This window comes from Lethenteron reissneri, chromosome 42, assembly GCF_015708825.2.
Source record: "Lethenteron reissneri isolate LAM-NWPU_2019-01 chromosome 42, ASM1570882v1, whole genome shotgun sequence".
Classification (NCBI taxonomy): Eukaryota; Metazoa; Chordata; class Hyperoartia; order Petromyzontiformes; family Petromyzontidae; genus Lethenteron; species Lethenteron reissneri.
Genome location: NC_083820.1, coordinates 6442544 through 6452594, shown reverse-complemented (window position 1 = coordinate 6452594; position 10051 = coordinate 6442544). Strand labels below are relative to the sequence as shown.

The following is a 10051-nucleotide window of genomic DNA, read 5'->3' as shown; positions in this document are numbered from 1 at the left end:
ACATGGAGCAGTAACCAGGGACATTGTTTTAAGTGATGGGATTCGACTGGTTAGGACCGTTAACACAGAACGAATGAGATGCATGTGATTTTTTTTTCCAAAGTACAATGCACTCCCCATGTAGCCTTATATCAGTGTTCTTCAGTAATTTCCAGAAAGGGGCCACTTTCGCCGATAAGACATCACCAGTGTGAGGGCCGCCACACATTTGAAACCATTGGCGGTTTGACAGCATGATGGGGGGGGGGGGTGTTTTAACACGTTGTGTATTGTCGGGGGCCGCACAAAAATGCCACCAGGGACCGCCAGTGACCAGCGGGCCTTGCAATGAAGAACACTGCAGCCTTGCATGATGCAGGTTGCAAGTGTAATAAAAATTATGAAAACAATATTTGATCGCCCTTTGTCAATCCACTGCTGGATCAAGGCCGCCCTACACAACGTTGGTCGCTCGGAATGCTGGAACACACTTCATAGCGCTCGTCAGTGTGGGTTGGTTAAGGGGTGTGGGTAGCCTCGGATTGGGTCTGATGTAACTCTCTACCGAATGTTGGCCAGAAATCAATTTTTTTAAATGTCTAGGTTTATAACGTCGCGCATAAGTAACCCAGACGCCATCACTCTCCCTAAAGTGTAATCATTCGGCATTTTTTAGGGTGGTAACCGGATGAAAGTGAAAAGTGTGGCTCGGAATGACGATACGAAAAGGCACGTGGACCCGCGCACGATGCACTTCAACTTAACGTTTCACAATCGAGGGCTCTAAAATACGGCACGATCGGTGCCGTTAATCGGAGTGCAGGTGACGTTAAAACACGGACCGTGTGTCACGCGCTCTGCCACCTCATCCATCACGAGTTGTTGACGTTACACCCCTTATCTGAGTCCAGGTTCACAACGTTTATTTTTCCGCACTGCCCATGATCGTTCTCCCTCCGCTGGATTGCACAAGGCATCATCAGCAAATTTACTTTTAAAAAAGGAACGAAAGCGCATTCGTCAATAAAATAATCTGCTTAAACAAAGGTATGCACAGCAAATCATTTGTTTAAATAAGGTGTATAACCCTGGTAGCAGGGTGACTCAAAGGTCGCTGACTTGTCACTCCTAAGATCCTGGTGTTCGATTACACCATCAATAATTGAGTCGAATAATCTACAACGGAACTTGCCTAAATTCCATCTCTGAGGATAAAACATCGACAAATAACTGTTTGTCCCCAGATGAACTTAGTCACTCAAAGGAGTCTTCAGGTGTTGTGTAATCGCCATCGGGGTTGGCCTTTGAATTGGGAGGGGCGGGGCTCCCCCCCTCCTCCCCGTGCCCCCTGCCCAGAGGTCGCAACCGGGTACCCGATACCCGTACCCTACCCGATACCCGGCTACCCGTACCCGGCCGGGTACGTGTACGGGTGCCAGTTTGCGACCCTGGTGCAGCCGGATACGGGTACGGGTAGACCGTGAGTCACTGGTGAGTAACTGTTTGTCACTCATTTCCCAACGTCTTGTCTCTTCTCACAATTCAACTTCCTAGAATCAACCCACCCGCGCCTGCAACATGGCTTCATCCCAGAGGTCGCAATCAGGTACCCGATACCCGTACCTTACCCGTACCCGGCCGGGTAGGGTACGGGTACGACCGGGTACGGGTACCCGTTTGCGACCCTGGTGCGGCCGGGTACGTGTACGGGTAAGGAATCAAAACCCGTTTGCGACCTCTGCCCCTGCCCCGCGAAGTTTGCGGACGGGTGGCACGCGTGGGTCCTCTGACGCCGCCAATCAAAACCTGGTTAAGATCATTCTAAAACGCTTTGGTTCTTTCGGTAAAGTCACGTAGAAAGACAATAAATTAAATAATAGAACACGACGTTTCGATTGCAACACAAGCAACCGTCATCATGTACACACAGACAGACACACAAGCAGAGAGACAACACAGAGACATGACGATTGCATTCTATTATTTAATTTATTTTATTTCTACGTGACTTTCCCGAAAGAGCCAAAGAGTAATGCCTGCAGTCACGAAAGCTTCAAGTCAAGTTAAAATTCTAAAACATTGTTTTCCCACAGCGTGACAAGTTGCCCCTAGGTTTCTCTAGAACATGTGAGGAACAACAGTGTGAGGAGTAGGGAAAAGCAGGACGGTGGAGTTTGCTGTTTTCTTGGAATCTCAAGTCTCATTTACATCGGGAGGCCTACCGGCCACGTCGTCAGCCACGTGGAATCGAAAATGCAAATATTTGTGACCTATGCATTGTTCTTAAATTTTGTAAGCCATTCGATTTTTGGGCCCCAGGTCTTAGCAAAGGGTCCAATGTGTTATGGACATTTGCCACATCAAACAGGAGGATTTCGCCACAATTCTGGCTGCCACCTGATGCTAGCTTTAATTACTGGCGAAACGTCGTACTCGAATTGTAAATGTTGTGGGTTTACATACCAACAGACCGGTGTGCTGCACTAATAACGAATTGGCATGTTTTGTTTACGTGACAAACCTTGCTAATTGGCTGTGTTGGGTGGTGGCGGTGGAAAGTATAATGAAATATAACTTAAATTAATATTACTCGAATGTTAATCGAATGATAGCGAACCAGTAGGGTTAATTGTCTGTTGATTGAGTTATTGGCGGTGATGAAGATGTTCACAAGACCGATATTCAAGTTGATTTAGTATAATAAATGGGTCTAGAATATGAACAATGGTGCTCAATACCATCATCAGAGGGACTGAGTTGAGGTGTTGTGTTACATGGAGTGTGATAGCGGTGTGTCTGGTAATCATTGCAGATATGAAATGTTAACTTTTTTTTTATTGTGTTTGGTTTTTGTTGCGCGGGTAATTCATGCCAGGTATTTTATTGTATTCACGGTTGTTTATAACTTGCTTATTTTTTTACAATCTAACTCGAATCAATAGATATGACGGAGTTGGAAGATAATTCGAATGTTTTAGTGATGAAAATAGAAGTTGTTTTTGTGATAGTTGATAACATTTGGTGTTATTGTGTTGCATTGTGCTGTTCATTTGGGAATGCACAAAATGGGCAGCTTGCAGCCTGAATTTAACATTGAGTTTATGGGGTGAACAGAAAAAGTGATTCGGATACAAGAAAGAATACTTTTTATATATTTATTGTCAGTAAAATATGATTTCCCTAATTTACATATGATACATATAATTGTACGTCGATAATTGCTGTATTATTAATGATACTTATACAAGTACGCATTGCTTCGTTTAAAATATTTGTTGTGAATTGTATGTTAAATGTTCTTAAATATAAGAGGCTGTTATCATAATTAAGATTTGGGATGGGTTCCGTGGTGAGGGACTGAGCCGAGGTGTTGGGTGACATTGAGGGCGATGAGGACGTGTCTGGCCATGCTCCTTGGAATGACACTTTGAAATAAATCGTTGCAGTTTCACAAACCTCTAGTGCTCATTTGTTGTGGAGTCGCCCACTTCTCAGGAGGACTCGTCATCTCCAAACGTATTATTTTACACGCTTTCATTTAACTCAGTTCGTCTGTTGTCGTATCCTTAAAAAATCTTGTAATTCAATTTATACCCACTTCCAAACAGGGGCGGTTTCTTCATTAAGGGCGATTGGGCGACGCACCACCAATCTCAGCCGTTACTGTGCCTCTGGATATAGTCCAATCAGCGTCATGTCACGTTCTGTGGAGTACCGCCTCTTTATGGGCGATTTCACTCTGGCTGAGAATCGCCCAGTGTTCCCATAGACTTACATTCAAAGATGTTTTTTTTCGAACGGCGGGCGCTGCAATGCATTCTCTATGGCTTCCGGGAGGGCTCGCACTAACGTGCTTACGTCATCATACGTAAGCACGTTTCGGTCAACAATATCATTTGTCGCCATCTAGTGGAATCTTTAATACAAGAAACTGAGTGGATTGTAATAATAGTGAGATAGAAACAAACAAGATGTATTGTAAGAGTCACTTTATTTTTCATTAATATTAAAGAAGTGAAGTTGCCTTTACATGCTTAAGCTGTTAATTTATCCATTGCATGGGTGGACCTTATCCTTATCAATCATCCAGACTTTTATTAATTTTAATGTTTTACCTACGTGACTTTACCGAAAAAACCTAAGAATATGAATCCTTGCAGTCACGAAAGCTTCATATATAGAATCATCCAGACATTTGCCCCCCCTGAGAGATTTTGCAGGAGCCGCCACTGCTTCCAAATGTGCTATCGACTGCAAACTTGGTATATTTATGTCATACTGATGACAATACTATATTCCATCATTAAAAATAAAATAAAATACATTTAAACAATCTTTTTTACGGGTCTAATTGTCCACGCTCAACTCACGTTGCCTGTAAATCACCCCGGGCCCTTACGTTATGGCAAGCTGTGGGGCCACTTCCTGGAGTCGTGGAGTTCTGCCATTACGAGTACGGTACATTTCATTAAAGTGTGTTTTAAAAAAAACTATTTTTAAATATTTTCTTTTGTTATTCTTGTCTAATTAGCCGACCTCTCCACTCGTTAGGATTCACGGGAGGAGAGCGACAGGGCAGGCTGGCTATATATGGAAAGCATGAATTAACAGAACAAGGGTAAATGGGGAGAACTCGGGGATGAAGGCCAGTTTAAAGAGGTGAGTTTTGGAGGTGCTCTGTGGTCAGAGTGAACCAAACAATTATACAGGTAGGAACAACAGTTCCACACTGCCCACCAGGGATTATTTGTCTGTCTGTCGTGCATGGCCCCGCCCCACCAGAGCCCTCCCATTGGCTCGGGGGCGCCGACCAATGGGAGCGGTGGGTTGGTAGAGGGGGGGGTTAGTGGTGGGGGGGCACCGCCGCGACTCGGGCCAATGAGGAGACGGGCGATGTTTCATTCACAAAATGGAACTGGGGGAGGGTGGCTCCATTCATAAAATGGAAGCCTTGAAAAGAAAAAAAGCGGATCTTTTTGCCTCGTGTTTCTTTCAACATTCCCAGCCTTAAGGTGATTCAGTTGGGGTGGGAGGGGTGGGGCTGGGTGGAGAGGGGAGGGTGCGGAGGGGCTGGGTGGGGAGGGAGGGGCTAGGTGGGGAGTGGAGGGGCTGGGTGGGGAGGGGACGGTGGGGAGGGTGGGGAGGGGCTGTAAACAAAAAATGCTCGAGCTAAGGCAAACACTTATTGCGTAGTCGGCAGGATTTGAACCTGCGCGGGGAGGCCCCAATGGATTTCTAGTCCATCAGCCTTAACCGCTCGGCCACGACTACCTTGCACTTGCACAGGTGGAGGCCTTGCCGAGACTCGCGTGGCATCGGAGCCATCAACAGCAGCTGCCACAGCACGGGGAATGCGTGCAGCTGTGCAGTGTCAGAGCCCGCTGTGGACCTCCACACTGTCACAGTCTACTTGACCTCTACAGTGTTGATGCACTGACGAAGCTTGAGGATTGCGGTGATCGCCATCAGCCATTTTATAATCATTATCATCATCAACCTTTGTCTCTTATTAATCACCACCACCACCAGGAGCAGCATCAACAGACATTTCATAATTGTCTTCACCCTCAGTCTCACATGCCCTTTGGATTGCACTCCCATGCTCATATGTCCTTTGGATTGCACCTCTAATGGTACTAATCTCTCATTTACACTGCTGTTGTGCGCATATGCGGGCATGATACTCGTATGTGGCGACGGAAGCTCATTCATGCTAATCCCCTCCCTAATCCCTCTATCCCTAATCTCCCCCATTAACACAACTGACGTGCTTACGTCCGTGGATGGAATTCCTTTCCAGCTCAGACCCCGCTTGCTTGTCCATCGCAACATATATAACGTCTTGCTGTAACAGCTCTCTCGCTGGTTCAGCAGTTCCACTGCTGGATTGTATTTTTGCCGCCTGAGGACGACCGCTTGTGTTGCGATCGAAACGTCGTGATTAATTTTATGTTATACCTACGTGACTTACCGAGAGCTCCAAAGAGTATGGATTCCTGCAGTCACGAAAGCTTCAAAATCAAGATTGTCTTCATTAGTTGCAGCACTCGCCATTGTATATATTGATCATCTATTATCCATTGTCCATTATGATCATCAGTCACCTCGTTCATATTTACTATCGGCCAAGTTTTGTTAAATTCTCAATCCTCATCATCCGTTATCCGTCTTCAACATCATCAGCATTATCATCAACAGCAACCATTGTCTTTTCACTGCGCGATGAAGGCTGCTGATGCCGTTGCTACTGAAGCTGATTATGATGATTGATAACAGAACCTGGCTATTGATAATGACGGACAGTACAGGATGACGATCGTCATCATCATCATGGGTGGATGGATAGCGATTGAATTTCCACAGGTGTGCGGTCAGTTACGCCCATGTGAAGTTGCCCGTGCAAGGTAGTCGTGGCCGAGCGGTTAAGGCGATGGACTAGAAATCCATTGGGGTCTCCCTGCGCAGGTTCGAATCCTGCCGACTACGCAATAATTTTGTTTTATTTATTTTCCACTTTTCTTTTCTGAAAGCACGTGCAGAATTTGCAGAGAGACTCGTGATGATGAGATGAGCAGAGATGACGGACGATGGACGAGACGGGTGATGAAAGGGCAGCATAAAAGGAGCAAAACTCTCATGAGAGGCGACCGCTGATGAGAACGGAGAGTGAGATGATGGTTTGAAACGGACGGTGTCAACCGAACTAGTCCGTTATCCAGCAGTAGATAGATCACGCATGATGATTTATAAATGGCTCAATCCGCCTATCTGGCCTCTCTATGTGATATGCAGAAGAATCATTGCAGGAAACTTCAGCTGTTAAATATTGTTTAATACAGGTAGGAACAACAGTTCCACACTGCCCACCAGGGATTATTTGTCTGTCTGTCGTGCATGGCCCCGCCCCACCAGAGCCCTCCCATTGGCTCGGGGGCGCCGACCAATGGAAGCGGTGGGTTGGGGTTGGTAGAGGGGGGGGGGGGTTAGTGGTGGGGGGGGGGGCACCGCCGCGACTCGGGCCAATGAGGAGACGGGCGATGTTTCATTCACAAAATGGAACTGGGGGAGGGTGGCTCCATTCATAAAATGGAAGCCTTGAAAATAAAAAAGCGGATCTTTTTGCCTCGTGTTTCTTTCAACATTCCCAGCCTTAATGTGATTCAGTTGGGGGTGGGAGGGGTAGGGCTGGGTGGAGAGGGGAGGGTGGGGAGGGAGGGGCTAGGTGGGAAGGGTGGGGCTGGGTGGGGAAGGGACGGTGGGGAGTGGCTGGGTGGGGAGGGTGGGGCTGGGTGGGGAGGGGCTGGGTGGGTGGGGCTGGGAGGGGAGGGTGGGGAGGGGCTGGTTGGGGAGGGGCTGGGTGGGGAGGGTGGGGGGTGAGAGGAGTGGGGCTGGGTGGGGAGGGGCTGGTCAATCTGTGGTGCCCTTATAAAACTCAACGTTTAACCTACACACTACAGTATATACGACACGATACACTACACTACACTTATACAGGTAGGAACAACAGGTTCCACACTGCCCACCAGGGATTCTTTTTATGTCGTGCACGTATGCGCTGTCCTACCAAGTTCCTACCTGCCCACTTCGAAGGAACATGTCCACTTAACTCACTTCATTACCAGATTTAATTTTTTTAAATGTATAAAAAACATATATACACGCAATGCAAACTAAACTGGTTATGAAATTCAGCCAGTCCTCACCGAATCGCAAAATAAAAACACGTTCCTTCGGAGTGGGCAGGTAGGAACTTGGTTGGACAGCGCATTCGTGCGATCCGTGTCGCGCGGCGCAAGCTGCGTGGGGTGGCGCGTCACGTGGTGCTGAGCCCGCCCGAAGCGCTCTATGAAATACAAATCGAGGACGTGGCTATGCACGACAGACAGACAGACAAATAATCCCTGGTGGGCAGTGTGGAACTGTTGTTCCTACCTGTAATATGCATTGTCATATAATACTCCGTAAAGTATATTTTATTGGGGGGGGGGGGTTAATTTATATGCTTCATGTTCACCTAAAAATGCATTAATTTGTTTTACCTTTTACAAGGAATATATTTGCTTTTTGGACAAACTGAATCACCTTAAGGCTGGGAATGTTGAAATAAACATGAGGCAAAAATATCCGCTTTTTTCTTTTCAAGGCTTCCATTTTATGAATGGAGCCATCCTCCCCCAGTTCCACCACTAACCCCCCCCCCTCCACCAACTCCAACCCACCGCTCCCATTGGTCGGCGCCCCCGAGCCAATGGGAGGGCTCTGGTGGGGTGGGGCCATGGTATGCACGACAGACAAATAATCCCTGGTGGGCAGTATGGAACCTGTTGTTCCTACCTGTATAACACAACTCTCAGCACACAATACTCGGCACACAAGTTCACTGCAACTCAGATTCCATAATTGTGCCAGCTTTCAGTAGTCAGCCTCTTTGAGAGTTGTGTAGTGTGACTCAACTGTAATGGTGACCCCAAAGTCCCTCGAAATGTGCACACTTTTTGTGTTTAGTTTGTTGTCCTTGCCCCGCACCTCCGATTAACACGATTGGCTAAGTACGGTGTGAAAGAAGTTCAAACATGCATACGCACACACAACCACATCTCATTGCACAGGCACTTACGAATGAACCGCCATAAGATGTTACTAATTTTAACCATCTGACTTGTGAACGTCCAGTCGTGTGTACGCCCCAAACAGCTGAACTATTTTGTTCGGCGGACCGATCCACCGCGATATGTTAATCAGTCCCAGAATCCCGCTCAGAGTGTGTGTTCACTTACACGTGTGTGTAAGGGATTGTGTGCGTTTTTGTGTAGTGTGGAGCAGTAGTGTAGCGGTTAGCGCACTCCGCTACGCTCCTGACGACTCGGATTCGATTCCTCGCTCACAGCCAACACCAGTGACGATTATCTGAACCGGTCCTGGGACTCCCTTCGGTCGCCTCAGCCTCAAATGAGTACCTGATGCGTCTCTGTAAATATCGCCACGAGGGAGACAAAGGTGGCCGGGCATGGTGTTGGCCACCCACCCCCTCGTGTGACGTGCCGGCCTTCATAGGTGCTTGCTAACAGCACTTGCCCCACCAGTCTGTTAAGGGTATACAGGGGATCGTGTGTGCAATTGTGGGGACTCAATGCGCCCCTTCCAACAAGCAAGCGAGCATGAGGACTCGAGGTAAATGAAAGTAAAACTGATTATTTTTCTTTTCGTGCTACTTTGCTTTGTTTTATTTACTTTATAGTATGTATTACAGTGTGACATGCAAATGTGCAACCTTTATTATTGAGTGTCCCTCTTTTGTTGAACCACAAGATGTTTTATGTACAGTACGTACAATTACATATTTAGTTCCAAGATATGAACAAACCCACTTACGAATGGGTCTCTGGAACGGAACCTATTTGTCGGTTGAGGACTGCCCGTATTGCGCATAGCAGACACCGGCCTCAGTGTGGCGTTACCCCTCATGATTGTACTCAAGGATGCTCTCCAATTTCTTGTGTGCGTATAAACTCCTTAACTTTCAAACTCAACTCAACAAAAATCCCGACCTCTCCGGTACGCTTCTCTCACCGCGGCGCTTGTGGTGCCACGACCACGGAGCAACTCTGCAAACGCCGCAATCCCCTCGCGGCCCCCACCCTGAGCACACGCACACAAGCAGCACTTGCACCCACGTAGTGTCCTAGTGGGGGATTGCCTGGCACATCGGGTTTTAATCCGAAGGGTCCCTAGAGGGAGAGTCCCATGGTTTCCCGGTGCCAGGAGATTGGCCGACCCTCACAGGACAGGTTACATTGCGGTGCCCCTAAATTGGCTAAAATTGTATGGGCGCAAAAGAAAAAGGTTCACTGGGCCACGACATTGGGAGAGGTGGAGGATGGAATATTAGGCAAGAAGGGCAGACCAGTAGGTTAGAATTAATGAGCACGGGAGAACAATGGGTGAGCGGAGCAGCAGCACACTCTGTAGCACTCCATGTAGACGGCGCAGGTAAGCGTGGTATATCGATGCATTCCGACCCTTAAAAGTCAAATACAACACATGTTTATCACAAATAATTGATTTCTCACAC

General features: G+C 47.3%; 2 non-coding genes across 2 annotated transcripts; one reads left to right on the top strand and one right to left on the bottom strand.

The window, feature by feature from the left end:
• Window positions 1–5167: 5167 nt before the first annotated feature.
• Window positions 5168–5250, bottom strand: TRNAS-AGA (transfer RNA serine (anticodon AGA)). The gene has a single exon. It is a non-coding gene; the product is annotated as a tRNA-Ser (tRNA).
• A 1133-nt stretch (window positions 5251–6383) lies between these two features.
• Window positions 6384–6465, top strand: TRNAS-AGA (transfer RNA serine (anticodon AGA)). The gene has a single exon. It is a non-coding gene; the product is annotated as a tRNA-Ser (tRNA).
• Window positions 6466–10051: the final 3586 nt, after the last annotated feature.